Consider the following 17031-nt stretch of genomic DNA (forward strand, 5'->3'; position numbering starts at 1 on the left):
AAATCAAAAACATCTTAGAGAAAAAAAGGAATTAGCAGATCAATAGACTTGTTGAAATGTACTTAATGCAGCTATATAATTCAATGTCACTTTAATATATATATTCCATACCAAAGATACATCTTGCTTTTGGTATTTTCTTTCTGTGTGTTTCTGCAGATCAAACATTACATGATTAAACCCAGTTCACTTCTCTTCACTGACTAGCCCATTAACTACATAACTATGTTTTGAAGACTATTTCTTTTTTTATTTCTTTTGTGTTTTATTTACTTATTTATTATTGGATATAAATGGAGAGAAATTGAGAGGGGGGGAGATAGAGAGGAAGAGAGACACAGAGACACCTGAATCCCTCCTTCAGCACTTGTGAAGCTTTCCCCCTGCTGGTAGGGACCAGGGGTTTGAACCTGGACCCTTGCACTCTGTCATGTGTGCTTAACCAGTTGTGCCACTGCCTCGCCCCTGTTTTGAAGAGTATTTCTTTTCTTTTCTTTTTTTTTTTCAAAGATTTTATTGATTCATTAATGAGAAAGATAGGAGGAGAGAGAATCAGACCTCACCCTGGTACATGTGCAGCCTGGACCTCATGCTTGAAAAGTCTAGTGCCTTAGCCACTCTGCCACCTCCCAGACCACTGAAGACTATTTCTAAAGTTCTCTAGCCTTGGGAAATTCACCTCCCACTGCTGTATTTAATACACTTGAACTTGCTAATATACAAACAATGCTACTTTCATCCTCATACTTTCTCTAGATTATAATGCCTTTCTCAATATTGCTAACAAATTGAATTCAATCAGACAAATATGTATTGATTCCCTGAGCCATTAAGGTGTGTGACTTTGAAATAGCACACCTTTCTACTTGTGAATAAGTGATGAAATGGACAAGTCCAGATGTTTCCTTAATTGCCATAGGGCATAGAACCATGCAAAGGGTGTAGTCTTTAACCTGCAGGAAATCACATCTATCTAGTGAGACAATAGTGTAAACAAGTAGTTATTAAAAATGAATGAAATAGGTTTCATCATCATGAAGGTGATGAATGAGACCAGTGTGAAATTTTATTTAAAAAAATCTATCTGGAAGTCCAGAGAGCACATTCTAAAATAGTAGTGCTGGGGTCAAAGACTATTTTAGGATATACCTGAGTCTTAGGCTGAACATTTTGAACTGGGAGAATTTAAGAGAGAAAAATGTTATAAGTGGTTCTAAATTCATGGATAAGTAGAAATGTTTCACTTTATTGGTTTTTAATAATTCAATAATCACATGCAATTAAGTCACATATCTTGGCAACAGAAGAGGTCATTTCTTAATGCCCCCTTTTCAGTATCACACAGTTTTATTCATTCATAATCAGGAAATACATTATTTTTGTAAAATAATGTTCATAAAACATGGAAAGTAATATTTTAGTCTCCAATTATAGATGTTTAAATTAAATCAGCATTTTCTCTCTTTGTTGTTCTTTTTTCCTTCTTTCTAGTATATAAAAAGAGAAACATTATAATCAAAAATAAAACTAATAATAAGTAAGGATATATTCAATTTTAATATATTAAATTTAATTATTTTTTTAATCCATGAGCTGAAATTTATAATTTTCTGTTGAAAGTGTACACCACTCCTTGTGCTCTCTGTCATTGTGCTGTTTTTTTTAATATATATATATATATATATATATTATATATATATTTATTTTATATATATATATTTTAACCTCCAGGGTTATTGATGGGGCTCGGTACCTGCACTATGAATCCACTGCTCCTGGAGGCCATTTTTTCCCCGCTTTGTTGCCCTTGTTGTAATCATTATTGTTGTTATCATTGCTGTTGTTGTTGTTGTTGGATAGGACAGAGAGGAATTGAGAGAGGAGGGGAGACTGAGAGGGGGGGAGAGAAAGATAGACACCTGCAGACCTTCTTCACCACCTGTGAAGTGACCCTCCTGCAGGTGGGGAGCCGGGGACTTGAACCCGGATCCTCCTGCTGGTCTTTATGCTTTGTGCCAGGTGCACTTAACCCACTGTTCTACCACCCGACCCCCTGTCATTGTGCTGTTTTAAGCACAAGAACAAAATCTGAAAAGTTACTCAAGTCCAACAACTCAGTTCCTGCTCTTTGGTCTCTATCGTTCCTGGGTTAGCATCATTCATTGCAAATATGACATTTACAGGAAAAATACTAAGTTGGAAACAGACACTGCCTAACACAGCCTCACACTAATTGAAACCATTAGGAGTCAGCTCCTTGAAACATTAGCCTGTAGGTACATAGCTGAGTCACACAGTGACAGTAACTCATGCAATTTCTATAAGCTAATGGTTGAAACTGACAGTCCAAAACAGAAACAACAAAAGCTCAAGTGTGGGATCAATTTATAAAGATGGCTTTTTGCCAAGCTGATAAATAGTCCAAAGTCAGAACCAGAACCACCATCTACCAACAACCCCTGACTCGTCCCCCTGTCCCAGCATTTAAGACTGGGTTTAAGACATTCATTTGCAAGTGTAAAGACTAGCTGCTGACCATTTAGTGTGTGTGTGTGTGTGTATGTGTGTATTCACAACATCTTTATTAAAGGTTAAAAAAAAAAAGCTCTAATTCTCATTGACTGGTAAGAACATCAAAGAGGTAATATATTATTATATTAACATGGTATCCGCAATATAAAAGAAAAAATGCTATGAACACATATAATAGGCAGATCTCACAACCATCATACTAATACTTGAACTACATTCACAAAACAATTTCTTTTGTTTTTAATTTATTTATTTATAAAATAGAAACACTGACAACACCATAGGATAAGAATTGCACAATACCTATCACCGGAACTCCGTATACCATCCCCTCCCCTGACAGCTTTCCCATTCTTTATCCCTCTGGGAGTATGGACCCAGGGTCATTATGGGCTACAGAAGGTGGAAGGTCTGGCTTCTGTAATTGTTTCCCCACTGAACATGGGCATTGACAGGTCGATCCATACTCCCAGCCTGTCTCTCTCTTTCCCTAGTGGGGCAGGACTCTGAGGAAGTGGAGCTCCAGGATACATTGGTGGGGTTGTCTTTCCAGGGAAGTCTGGTTGGCATCATGCTAGCATCTGGAACCTGGTGGCTGAAAAGAGAGTTAACATACAAAGCCAAACCAATTGTTGACCAATCATGAACTTAACGGCTGGAATATTGCAGATAAAGTTTTGGGGTCTCCGTTTTGGAAATAGCTACTAGGTCTATTTTAGGTATATTCCAAAGAACCCAAAACTTTATTAGTTTTTGCTTGAGCCTGACATCTGATATGCAGGTGAACCCAGGTTATTGTCTGGGGAGATGATGTCATGGCTGGAAAAAGGACTAGAAAGTTGGATCAGGGAAGAGAGTAGCTCCCAAATATGGGAAAAGTGTATGAATATTGTTAACTGTAAATCCCATCCATTTGATCTGGGGTCCACATTCAGCATAGGAGTCTATGTGATCTCTATATCCCTGTAGGTCCAAAGTTAAAAAAAAGAAAAAAAAAGATCATACCATTCTAAGTCAGAATATCAGTAGATAACATTTCAAATATTGTAACTGACTGAGACAGGAAGCTGCTCTTGAAGTCGGCCATCCTGAAGTCCAGCCAGTGACAAATTTCTGCCTCTGCTTACTCCAGAGAACCCAATTTTCACTGGAGTTAGTGAACCCTTTCCTAACAGCATATAGCTGACTTCCTTGTTACCAACATGCACCTCTCCATCTCACTTAACTGGCAGATGCTTCCTCTTTAGTAACTACCTTTCTCTTCTCTCAGCGATCATTTCTTAGTTCATTCAAACAGACTTTCCACATCCATTCCTGAATGGTACCTTATACTCTTGGGTCCTCAGAAGATAGCAAATGAGTCTTCAATTTCCATTATTCAAAGAAGGAACATCTATGTAGTTCACATAAGAAAGTCAATTTGTAAAGTCAATATGTATCCAATTTTATAGCATACATATTTAAAGCAGCTGGATACTGAAGTCTCTTGTTCCTGTCATTTATATAATTCGATGGAGCTAAAAGTGAGCATATAGTGTAGAAATTAACAAATAGTAGGACATTATCAATAGAGCTGTGAGATGCATTGGATCGACCTTCCCATGGTGCATCTCGTGAGTACCCATGCATTGGGGAAACTGACGATCCTTCCTAGCCGACTGAATCCACATGGATCCCAGTCACTTTCACAGACAGCAACAAGCAGCTCCTGACAGCTTTCAAGCTGTTGGTCCTGCTCTTCGAGTCCTCCAACTTAATGTTGAGGGGCTGTCCTTTGCCAAACGTGTTCTTATTGGTCAATTGGCGATACAGCATCAGGCAGATGTTATCTGCCTACAAGAAACACATATAGCAGTCGATGAAGCTGCTCGATTCACCATCAGTGGATTTGATTTAATATGCTATAATCTCCATCCTAAACACGGCCGAGCCATGTACGCCAAATCGTGTCTTGCGGACGTTTACCATATGGCCTCTTCAACCTTCTAAGACTCCATTACTATTGGAACTATTCAGCTCGTCAACGTATATAAGCCTCCCAGTGCCTCATGGGATAGTGAGGTCCTGCCTAGCCCGAATCACCCAGCCATTTATGTTGGAGACTTTAATAGTCATCAGCAAGACTGGGGATATTCCTCCACTCATGCTGACGGCTCTATCTTAGCCGACTGGGCTTCAGCGAATGACCTCTCCCTATTATACGATCCCAAAATGCCAGGCTCTTTTCACAGTGCTAGATGGAATAAAGACTCATCACCCGACCTGTGCTGGATTAGCACAATCAAGGGCCAAGCCTTTCCCGCTACGAGACAAGTTCTCAAGATCTTCCAGCACAGTCATCACCACCCAGCTATCATCCACATTGGTCTCCAGCTCCCACTGATTCTGTGCTCGGAGAAACTAAGATGGAACTTTCTGAAAGCAAACTGGCTTCTGTTCAGTGATCTTACCAATAAATCTATTCCTGCAATTCCAATTAACTCTATCCCCTCTGAAGATTCCTACAGGCGCTTCTTCCAAGCCATCTTCAAAGCAGCTTCCCAAGCCATTCCTCGTGGGAGACGTGCTAACTATACCCCTTGTCTTGATGCTGAATGCGAGCAACTACTAAAGCAGTATGATGAGTTGGTCGACCCAGATGTGGCTGACCATCTCATTGCCTCCCTGGATGCAGCACGCCAAGCCCTCTGGCAACAACTCACGGAAAGTCTGAACTTCACCCACTCAAGTAGGAAGGCCTGGAAGCTTCTTCATAGTCTGGGTGCCGGTAGCCAACCCTCTCCTGTCTACCATCTTCCCGTATCTCCAAACTCAGTGGCCAGTCACCTAACTCAAGTTGGACATGCTAAGATCGACCCAGTCTGGAAAAGAGAAATTTCCCATGAGTGGTCATCCCACTTCCGGTTATCTTGTCCATCTCCAAAACTCTCTCCCTTTACACTGTCTGAACTGGAAGACGCTTTGAAGAGGGTTAAACCGGGAACAGCTGCTGGCTATGATAACATCACCCCAGAACTCATTCTTAACCTGGGCCCCATGGCAAAGAAGTGGCTCGCTTCATTCCTGTCCCACATCTTGGAATCAGAGTCTATGCCCAAAGTTTGGCGTCGTGCGAAGGTAATAGCGGTTTTGAAACCAAAGAAAGACCCAATACTGGCCGCCAGCTATAGACCAATTTCTCTCCTCTCCATGTGTTACAAACTCCTTGAGAGGCTGCTTCTGTCACGTATTTCTCCTCTTACAGAGAAATTCCTATCACCCTTCCAAGCTCGTTTCTGCCCAGGAAGATCTACCTGTGAACAAGCCCTGGCCCTCTCAACTTACATTGAAAATGGATTCCAGAAGAATTTTAAGACGGGTTCTGTCTTTGTTGATCTCACAGCAGCCTATGACACGGTCTGGCACCTTGGTCTCCTAGTCAAGATCTCAAGATGCCTGCCTCCATGGGTGGCCAACACTATATCATTTCTTCTCCAAAACAGAAGATTCTGGGTGCATCTGGGTGACAAGTCTAGCAGATGGAGACTTGTCTCAAGTGGCCTCCCCCAGGGCTCTGTTCTGGCTCCTACACTATTTAATATTTACATCAATGACCTCCCAGAAACTTCTTCAAGGAAGTTCATCTATGCCGATGACATCTGCTGTGCAACTCAGGCAACCAAGTTTGACATCCTCAAGGAAACACTCACAAAAGACATGTCTCTGATATCTGCTTACTGTAAAAAATGGTGACTAATCCCTAGCACTGCAAAAACGGTATCATCTGTTTTCCATCTACACCATGCCTCGGCCCCGCGTGAACTTAATGCGCAGCTTGGCGATAGGAGAATCTGGCATGAAGCCCAGCCAGTCTATCTTGGCGTTACTCTCGATCGCACTCTGTCATTTCACGAACATCTCATAAAAACTGCAGCAAAGGTGGGCGCGAGGAATAACATCATTGCAAGACTGGCCAGCTCCTCATGGGGTGTGAGAGCTTCCACACTACGATCATCCTCTCTGGCATTATGCTATTCCACTGCAGAATACTGTGTCCCAGTATGGTTCCATAGCCCCCATGTCCACTTGGTCGATTCCAAATTATATTCCTCCATGAGGATAATTTCTGGAACCATCCGTTCCACCCCGGTGCCAGTTCTTAGCAACATCGCCCCGCCAGATATTTGTCGGGATGCGGCATCATCTAAGTTCATTTCCCACATCTACACTCGACCAGACCTGCCAATCTACGCGGATATCTTCGCCCACCCTGTCCAATGCTTGATGTCTCGTCACCCAATCTGGTCCCCTATGCCTACACTGAACTTCTCTGTTCCAGTCTCTTGGAAACAGAGTTGGCATTCAGCTGAGGTAAAGAACAAACACCTCATCACAGACCCCTGCAAGCGTCAACCCGGCTTTGACCTAGCACGTTATGATTGGGCCCTCCTCAATCGCTATGGAACAGGCCATGGCCAGTGCGCCGCTATGTTCCATCTCTGGGGAGCCAGAGACAACCTGAACTGCCCCTGCGGCTACAGACAGACTATGACCCACATAGTCAATGACTGCCACCTCTCCAGATTCAAAGGAGGTCTCGAAACTCTACATCAGGCTCAACCTAACACTGTTGACTGGCTACGGAAGAAGGGCAAATGCTAGAAGAAGAAGAATAGAGCTGTGAAAACAGCGTCTATGGAATGATTTTCAAGAAGTTAGACATTCTCTTTCATTTATTTCTAGAATGATAATGATCACTCAAAGAGATTAGAAAACATTCTAGGTATGTGTTAAATAACAGTTTTCATAAGGATTTGGAACCAAGATGGAACTGAAAGAAATTCAGGATGGGTAGAGAAAGGACCAGAGATAAGGTTGTATAGTCAAACAGAAGGATTTTAGAGCATCTTCTAGAAAAGTAGTTAGTGCCCTTGAGTTTTTATGGATGCCACTGAAAAGTGATACACACATTTTTATTAATTTTTTCAGACTCCTTCATAGAGCTTACATTGAAATGGATTTGGAGAATGGTAAGGCGAAAGAATAGTCAAATACTAATTGATAAAGTGGCTGTAAGGAAAAAAAGCAAAGGTTGTATTAAGGAGACAGTCAGGAAATGTGGAAGAGGGGTAAACATACAAAAGAGGAGGAAATCAAGTGCTTTTGCTGTGTTTGTTTTGCATTTAAAATTGTTATTTTAGGGGGCTGGGCGATGGCACTGTGGGTTAAGCGCACATGGTGCGAAGAAGCAGGGATCTCAGTTCGAGCCCCCGGCTCCCCACCTGCAGGGCAGTCACTTCACAAGAGATGAAGCAGGTCTGTAGGTGTCTGTCTTTCCCCCTCTCTGTCTTCCTCTCCTCTCTTCATTTCTCTCTGTTCTATCCAAAGACAACAATAACAAAGATAACAACAACGATAAACAACAAGGGTAACAAAAAGGGGGAAAATGTCCTCCAGGAGCAGTGGATTTGTTAATGCAGGCACCAAGCCGCAGCAATAACCTTGAATGCCAAAAAAAAATAAATAAGTGATTTTACTGGGTTATACCCACAAATATGTAGGCGACTGGTTGGTTGTAAATTCTAATCTCAAATATTAGGGACAGGACTTTGAAGTAGGGGTGGATATTCAAAAATCAACGAGTGTGTGAAATGATTCCACTGGAAGAGATACAGCAAATGGATTCCCTAAGAAAGGGCTGTGTGTGTTGTGAATTTTGATTGCAGGTTTCCATCCAAGATGCTTATGTAGTAAGTAATTTTTACTGCAAGAGTTGTTTTGCAGATAATGATCATTCTGAAACAAAAGTCATTCGTTGAGAGCATTTTAGGTAGATTTAAAAATTAAATAACCCTGATTCTTTTACAAAATCATGTACTTCTGTATGCCACTTAACTTATATATCTATAATTTAGCACAGCTACCTACCCACAGCATTTCAGAAAGAACAGCAACAAAAATAAGGGACAAAACCAACATGGAGTCACAAGAATTGAATAAAAAAAACAACAATAAATGCAAAAGACATTAATTACCAATTAAGTAGTTTTCATTTTATGAATATCTAAAGACTTTCACAACCAAGGCTTTTGCTTCAATCTTGTGACATAACAACATCTTGACAATTGACATTGTTATAAATACTATTAAAATATTTAAACTATAATGCAGTAGATTTAAACTATAATGATAGATTGAAACTATAATGATAGAATTCAATATGATACACTTTTTGACTATTTTAAAACTCAAGAGAAAAGCATATATTAGATACCTCAGTATGTGCCAATTCAATTAGTAAAATGATTAAGTAATTATGAATCAGTCTTTAAAATGTGAGCATATTAAAATATCATGAACTATAGTTTGGTATTTTTAGATCAAGTACTGTTTAATATTTCTGTTTGATGGTTTGGGAATGTTTATCCATGACTATTTTTTGGTAAATTTAAAAAATATGAATATGATTTATATTGACAAAAAATTCCTACAAAAGAAACGTAATGGTCATAACTTCTAAACAGAAAAGTAAGTTGATTTGATAATTATCCATTGATATTGTGGTACATTATATGATTTAAATGTTATATCACTAAAAAATGTACAGTCTTATGGTCTATGACGACTTTCAATAGACATGTTTTACCTTAATGCATATTTCCTTCAGTAATATGAAAATGCATCTAGTATTGTCTTAGAAACTTTTTTCTTTCAGGCTTTCACTGAGTAAGAATAAGCAAACAGGTTTCAATTTGCAGTATCTAACAATAAATAGGGGGAAAATATATTTCCAAATATGATAACCATGTTGTCTAGCAATTGAATCATTTTAATTTTAGAAATATAATTATCGGAAAACAAATCATTTGAAAATCCAGTCGAATCTTAATAACAACAGGTAATACTTGGAAAGATAATTTTCTTATGTACTGTGTTAAACATACTTGAGGGTTTTAGGGGACACACTATAAGAGAAAAATACGCTTTGAGAGTGGCAATTTATGGTTTAAAGGGCAAACTAGTTTCATCTCTTTAAAAAAAAAAAAACAAAAACAAAACCAATGGTGCTTAATTGGCGATGGATTCCAGAGCCATTATTCAAACCTATATCAGCCTGCACTCAGTCCAAGGTAACAAAAGTCACCCTTCCTCTTTCTGTTTGAATCATGCCTGCCTGCTCCAAGTTAATGTGATTTTAGGCTCAACAATGAAAAATTAGGAGCAATTGAAAAGATGCAGATGCTAGACACTTCTATTGTTCTTTCAAGGTCGGAGTCAATATTCCCTTGGAGTAAAGATTGCAAAGGGGACCTTTATTTTTATAGACAGAACTTCGGAGACCTCGATCTCACTGTTTCTAACTTGTTCACTATCTTGTACTATATATTATTTTAATGTCAACCAAAAGAAAGGAATTAATCACTTTTTATGTGAATGCAAACCTAAAAAACATATTTTATTTAATACATATTCAACCAACAATTATTTTTCAAATGACCTTTCCCTCCCCATTTAAGCGCTTCCTTCAAAGGAAGAAAATTTATATTTTGGAAACTTTAAAACCTTCTTTTTTTTTTTTTTTTTTTGGCTTTTGCCTTTGCCTTCAGATAAAAATACTTACTGATTTCCTGGGGTCAGTTCTGATCAATAGTCATCTGACCTCTAAGAGCACCACAAAGGACAGAACTTATTTTTAAGTGTCCTCCAACTTTTTATTGAAAGTCTTTAGGCTTGAGGCTGGAGTAAGTATGAAAGACTTATGCTGATGCTTAAAAAAAAAAAAAAATTCTGGCCAAATGTGGAAGAAAAGTCTCAACTTCTTCATCTGATGTCTTTGAACATTTTCTCTCTTCTGTAAGTATGAGAACACTTGAGTTAGTCAAAGAGGGAGAAGATGAAGGGATTTGAAATTTTCCCATACATCTAGAGAAAGCAAAAACTGTAAGCTCTAAGTGTGATTGTTCCTTTTAGAGTTGTATTTTTGAGTTTTTATACATTTTTTATACATACTTGGAGATAAAACAGATAAAAACACACTGCCCACAACTGTGGTGTCTGTCCATGATACTCACCAGCATGACACAATCTAATGTTACGCCTATTAGCTGGGCATCTTGGTGAAACACAGCTCTGAATGTACTAGCTCTGGAGAAGGCCGCCAGTTTCCGCAACTTTAAAACACCTTCATAGGAAGTCAGTGCTGTTAGTGCACAGATCACACTCTTCGAAACAAAGATCCACTTCAACTCTTGATCCATGTCCACTCACAGACCTGTACTTCATTCTCCTGTGTGTCTCCTTCTCAGCTCTGACTTCTATTTGCCTCATTCCATCAACTATGTGCGATTAGATTGTTTTACAAATTTGCCTCTCATTCACAGAGCACTTGACGAGTTTTATGTGCACTATCCTATATTTTACGTGTCCTTTACTTTACTAAGCTTTAATACAGATAATACTTTCCAAAGGCAATCTTACAGCAGTTACCTGGTTAAAAAAAAAAATCTTATTAAAACTGACCAGACTTCTATAGTACTCTTACCAAAGTATGTTATTGTTTCAACAAGATCAGAATCTAGTGCTCGATCTAGTTATCTCAACAACATGAATCAATTAACTGGAATGATGTTGAAGAAGCAAAGAATTGGTGTGATTGGAGGTCAGAAAGTTCGAAGCCTGTGTAAGGCCTGAGGGTGATCCAAGAGTAATGTTTTCTGTCACTGTCCTGTCTCTAAACTTTATAATAACTGTCAATCTTTATCATTCTAGAGCAAGATTCTGAGTACAGGGTTTAGATCAAACTCCTATCCTCTATCTCTCAAGTAAGATCAGATTAAATAGGATCCTATCATGGAGCTTGTTAGACTGGACAATAAAACCAGGAAATTTGGGGAGCCGGGTGGTGTTGCAGTGAGTGGGTTAAGCACACGTGCTGCAAAGCACAAAAACCCACAGAAGGATCGCTGTTCGAGCCCCCGATCCCCAAGTACAGGGGAGTCGTTGCACAAGTGGTGAAGCAGGACTACAGGTGTCTGTCTTTCTCTCTCCCCCCTCTATCTTCCCTTCCTCTTTCTTGTTCTCTCTGTCCTATCCAACAACAAGGACATCAATAACCACAACAAGGGCAACAAAATGGAAAATAAATGAATAAAATAAATAAATATTAAAAACCCCAGGAAATTTGAGTTCCTTATAATTAAACCAATATGGCAGCATGCTTGGGCAGGGATATACCTTGCCTAAACAGGGGCTTTGGGCTATATGATGATAGGAAAGAGTTTAAATATTCATCTTCTAATACGAAACAAAGGGTGGGTTGAGGAGTCAGCATAATCAATATGCGGACACTTTCCAAGACTGAGGTTTCAGTTCCTAGCACCACCATGAAACAGAGTTGAGCTGGAGTCAGGCAGTAGCGCAGCGGGTTAAGCGCAGGTGGCGCAAAGCACAAGGACCGGCCTAAGGATCCCGGTTGGAGACCCCGGCTCCCCACCTGCAGGGGGGTCCCTTCACAGGCAGTGAAGCAGGTCTGCAGGTGTCTGTCTTTCTCTCGCCTTGTCTTCCCCCTCCTCTCTCCATTTCTCTCTGCGCTATCCACCAACGACGACATCAGCAACAATAAAACAAGGGCAACAAAAGGGAATACATAAATAAATGCAAAAGCAAAACAAGAGAGTTGAGCAGGACTCTGATCTCTTTATCTCTTTCCGGCTCTCTGTCTCTCTATCGTCTGCTATATTTCATTAAAATAATAAAATATTTTAAAGTAACAAATATCGTATACAAGGAGCACAATATTCTGACAAGGCCTCCTATGATGTTATATACATGACATCACACAGATGCTGTGAAAATCAGAACTAATACAAAAAGCAAGTCAGTTGTAGGCATTGCTATGACTTCACTTTAACCAAGCAAATCAGCATACAGGTCTGGAAACTGGCATTCCCAATTTTCATACATAAAATAACGATGGAAGGTGATTTGCATGCAGCTAGGGTCTGGGAAAGGGGTTTCAAATTGACCCGGGTGCTGGGAAACATATAAATGATTCTGAGGAGGAACCTAGCCGGGGAATGTCCCAGGAAGTCGACACTTGAAAGAAAGACTTGAAAGGACCTGCAGGTTTGGAAATGGACCTTTGCAAATAATAATAATAATAAATAATAATAATAACAAATAATAATAATAAAATTTTAAAAATAAGAAAAAAGAATTAAAAAGACAGCAGCAATCAAGTGCCAACCCATTAACTTTCACACATGATTTCGGGGGGGGGGGGGGGGGAGGGCCGGGAGATGGGGGTGGCATGGCTGGGACTTGCCTGGCCTGCAAGATCTGGGCGACACTGGGTCAGATGCATTTGGGATGGAACACCCCCACCTCCCATTGCATAATGTGCCTTTTTTAAATATTTTATTTTTTATTTTATTTGTATTTATTTATTTTCCTTTTGTTGCCCTTGTTTTTTTAATTGTTGTATTTATTATTGTTGCTGCTATTGATGTCATCCTTGCTAGATAGGACAGAGAGACATGGAGAGAGAAGGGGAAGACAGAGAGGGGGAGAGAAAGACAGACACCTGCAGACCTGCTTCACCGCCTGTGAAGAGACTCCCCTGCAGGTGGGGAGCCGGGGGCTCAAACTGGGATCCTTATGCGCTCCTTGTGCTTTGCGCCATGTGCACTTAACCCGCTGTACTACTGCCCGACTCCCAAATCTTTTATTTTTTTAACAAAATATATGTTCTCAGCACAGATGAGGCCTCTGAAGTAAAACCCTGACTGTCATTTTTTACTTGGTGGTAATTACAGAACACACTTCTGCCACTGGTTTCTCCTTCACACACAATTAATCTGATGTCTGAGGTCTGGTATCCCAGGAAATCATGTACCTTGCCTCCTTTTCATAGTACTTTCTACTCACTCACTGAAAACTTGTTAAATGAGCATGAGTTTTTTTTTTTCCCCCTGCTTACTGAACGTAAGAGAAAGACAGAGAGGGAGAGGGAGAGAGAGGTGATTTGGAGATTCTATTTATATAGTACAGCAAACAGTAGCATCATTTGTGTTTCAAAGGAATAAAAATTGAATAAATATATTTGTATTGTTGATAGTTTCCTCTTTAAATAGAAACATTTTTGTCATCTTTACCATGTCTTGTTATTTAAATTATTATTTTTTTTAATGTGGCTAAGGCCTTGGAATTAATCAGCCCCATCTGCATATACAAAAGACATGACACAAGGAACAAAAACGTCTGAGGACAAAACCAGGCTTCCTTTCACAGGCAATAGGGGAAATTAGTGTCATCACTAGGTTGAAGACATAAAGAGATTCAAAATTAAAAATCCTTTGAATGTTTCCACCAAGATTCCTATAATCAGCTGAAAGATAAGTACTGATCAAAGCCCTTTAAAACAGTATTGTTCACTCCATTAGAACTGCTTAAATGTACCCTACTATTCACCAGAAATTATACAAGATGACTGCAGAAGCCAGGCTATTGTTTCTGCAAGGCACCCCAGATGTTTTAAGGATGACTTCCCCACCACCACCGGGGAGGTTAAAAGCCAGGATACAAAAACAGCTGCAGTTATAAACCTTAATTACCAGGAACAGCCCACTGCATAGGTGCTCAGTGGTCCCGACAAATTGATTCATCCTGCAGAGAATGGGCTGGACCAGCAGTCTGGAGGAGGGACAGGCTGATGGTGAGGACCGGGTGGATTCTTCCAAAGCCTCATCCCTGACTTTGCAGCTAGGAAACTCAGATCCCCAGATGAGCATTTATTCCTTTAGTCTCTGTAATCCCAGCTCCATTGTGGTGGGTGGGCATAGACAGGCTTCCCCGTACCTCATTACTCCCCAAGCAGGAGTTCAGAGCAAGGTGTGTTTGACTGATCTACTCACCCTTTCTCTGACTCCCCAAACCATCATGGGGCTTTACTAGCGATATTGCTGTGACCATTAGGAAGGGCCATCTTTTTTCTTCCTTTTGAATGTTTCACATGTTTTTTTGTTTGTTTATTTGTTTTGTTTTTGCCTATAAATCAGCCAGATTTCTTTCCATTGCTGTGAAACAAATAAAGAGATTGCAATTGTGTATTTAGGCTATCCCAGGTGTCACAGACAACAGTGGGTTCAATAAGGCACAGAAACATAGTAACTGAAGACCTCAAAAGAATCAGGCTTGAACTCCTTGATATGTCCCAAGGGTGAAGGAGGAGGTGACTTCAGCTATTTATACAACCAAAGTAACAATGTCTTCACTGCTTTTCCTGCTGAGGCTGCCCTTGTAACAGATGCAGCTGGAGACAGGAAGTTGGTTTTTGTTTGTTTGTTTGTTTGTTTCTGGGAGGAAAGTACATCTTTCCTTGTTGGCTCCAAATAGAACTTCTGGCCTTCTCGTCGTCCTCTCCACCACCAGTATAGTGGCTGCCACTCCTCAGAGGGCAGGAGGCTGATAGGAACAATGTTTTATGCTCAATGGTACTTTTCAATGATGCTGAAGCTGGTGGGCAAAGCATGGTTTTTTTGTGGTGCCAGACAGTAGGTCTCTATTGAGGAAAATTATAACTAATCTCTGAAGGGGTGTGAACCAAATCTGAAATGAGCCCATGCAGGTTAAGATGCTATTGACTTCAGGTGGGATCATCAAAACTTCTAGTCTAACTTTTGAAAATGTTTGGCTTTAGATGTTCTGAAAAATATGAACTTAGAATCTAGTTTTTCATAGTTTTTCATAGTTCACATTTCTCAAGGTTCCTTTGAAAGAAGACACCCCTCCCCGAAGACTATGCCAATTTGTCAGTTCCATGGCATAGTCTACCACTATCTAATCTTCATAAGTAAACCTAAATTCCAATTTATTAAGACATCTATTGAAAAAAGAAAGGAAGATGAAAGAAAGAAAGGAAAAAATGAGAGAAATAAAGGAAAATAATACTGATTCAGCAGATAGCAGAATGCACCTTGACACTAATGTTAGAGAAAGATGTCACAATTTGGGAGGACACAAATCTTGCAGAGAGAAACAAAATAATGACCAAGTGGAATGTGTGTGTGTGTGTGTGTGTGTGTGTGTGTGTGTGTAGCAACACATGAATTTTTTTGTTTGTATTGAAATATATACTCACTATGATTCACCCTCTTACCATAACTTCAGCTCCCAAATATCACATCTTAGGCAAAGCCACAATACTTTGAAAATGACTGATATCCTAAAAAAAAATTTTGAGATTAATAAAGATAAATTTTATAATGAAAAATAAAAATACCACTGATTTTGCCTTGGTATAATAAAATATGTATATATATATATATATATATGTGTGAAATTAAATATAAATATAGCAATATACACAAACTCTTTCTTCAGTACACACAGGTAATCAATAAGCATGTGCATTCCATATATAAACTTTCACAAACTTATGAAAATATTTATGCATATATTCAAAAGCAACAACAGTGCTAGCAGCATGTGCAGAAATAAAGTTAGCTTGTTATTCCTTCTCTACAGGACAACCGAAAGCAAATCAATTATTAGTATTAGTTTTAGTATTATATCCTAATGCAATAATGACAGTTGTATCAAAAATCATTGCTGTGATTGGAAACTCTTAGAATCACAATGATTATAATCCTGAGGTCCTCACTAAGTCCTCATTTCCCAAGGATAATCTCTTCCATGAATGTAAATTCTTTAGAAGGTCTGTCTCTTCAGAACTGTGGTTCTAGCAGTGCCCAGATGAATCCAATTAACACTATGGTTTGAACAACAACAGCAAATAAGAAGTCAATAGTCTCTAACTGAACTCTGGAGTTGAAACCTTATTTGTGAACAGGCTTCAAGATGCCTGGGGGAAAAATCTGACCCTGGCTTCCCCCATAATCCATTGGCACTTTTAAGAAAGTCATAAGAAAGATTCCAAGGATTTCTTTGAAAGACCTTCTTGTCCTTTTTTTTCTGCTATGACCCAGATTCATTCCGCTTTACCGTAAGGATGTCCTTCTAAGTTTTTTGGCATCTTTTGAGTGTTTATCCCAATTGTGTAGCTGATTCCCACATTAATTGGACACAGGCCTTTGGAAGTAGCATCTTTGTTGTGTGTGAAAACCTAAGAAGGATTATCTCTAAATTTTGAGTTTCCTCTAATAAATAACAATTAAACTATTGATGATGACCTATGTTGGCTGTATTCATGGCACAGGATTTTTTGGGAATTACTGTAAGAGCTAATCAGATGATATTGTCACATATAAGACATACCTTGCTTTGCAGAAGACATGGATTCGAGCCTCAATACCACATGTATGTGTCCTGGGACCTGGGGAAGCTCTAATGTTAAATCTCTAGTTCATGACAGATCATTTATTTTTCCAGTGTTTCAAGTGCTGATATTAATAGTATAAATTAAATGTCAAATAACCATCGAGTCAGACTAGCCTATGCCTTCCCAGTAGCAGCACTGATTTTATTTATTTTTGTAAGCTGTCTAGCAAGTCCTTTAAATTG

Source organism: Erinaceus europaeus, chromosome 5 (assembly GCF_950295315.1).
Source record: "Erinaceus europaeus chromosome 5, mEriEur2.1, whole genome shotgun sequence".
Classification (NCBI taxonomy): Eukaryota; Metazoa; Chordata; class Mammalia; order Eulipotyphla; family Erinaceidae; genus Erinaceus; species Erinaceus europaeus.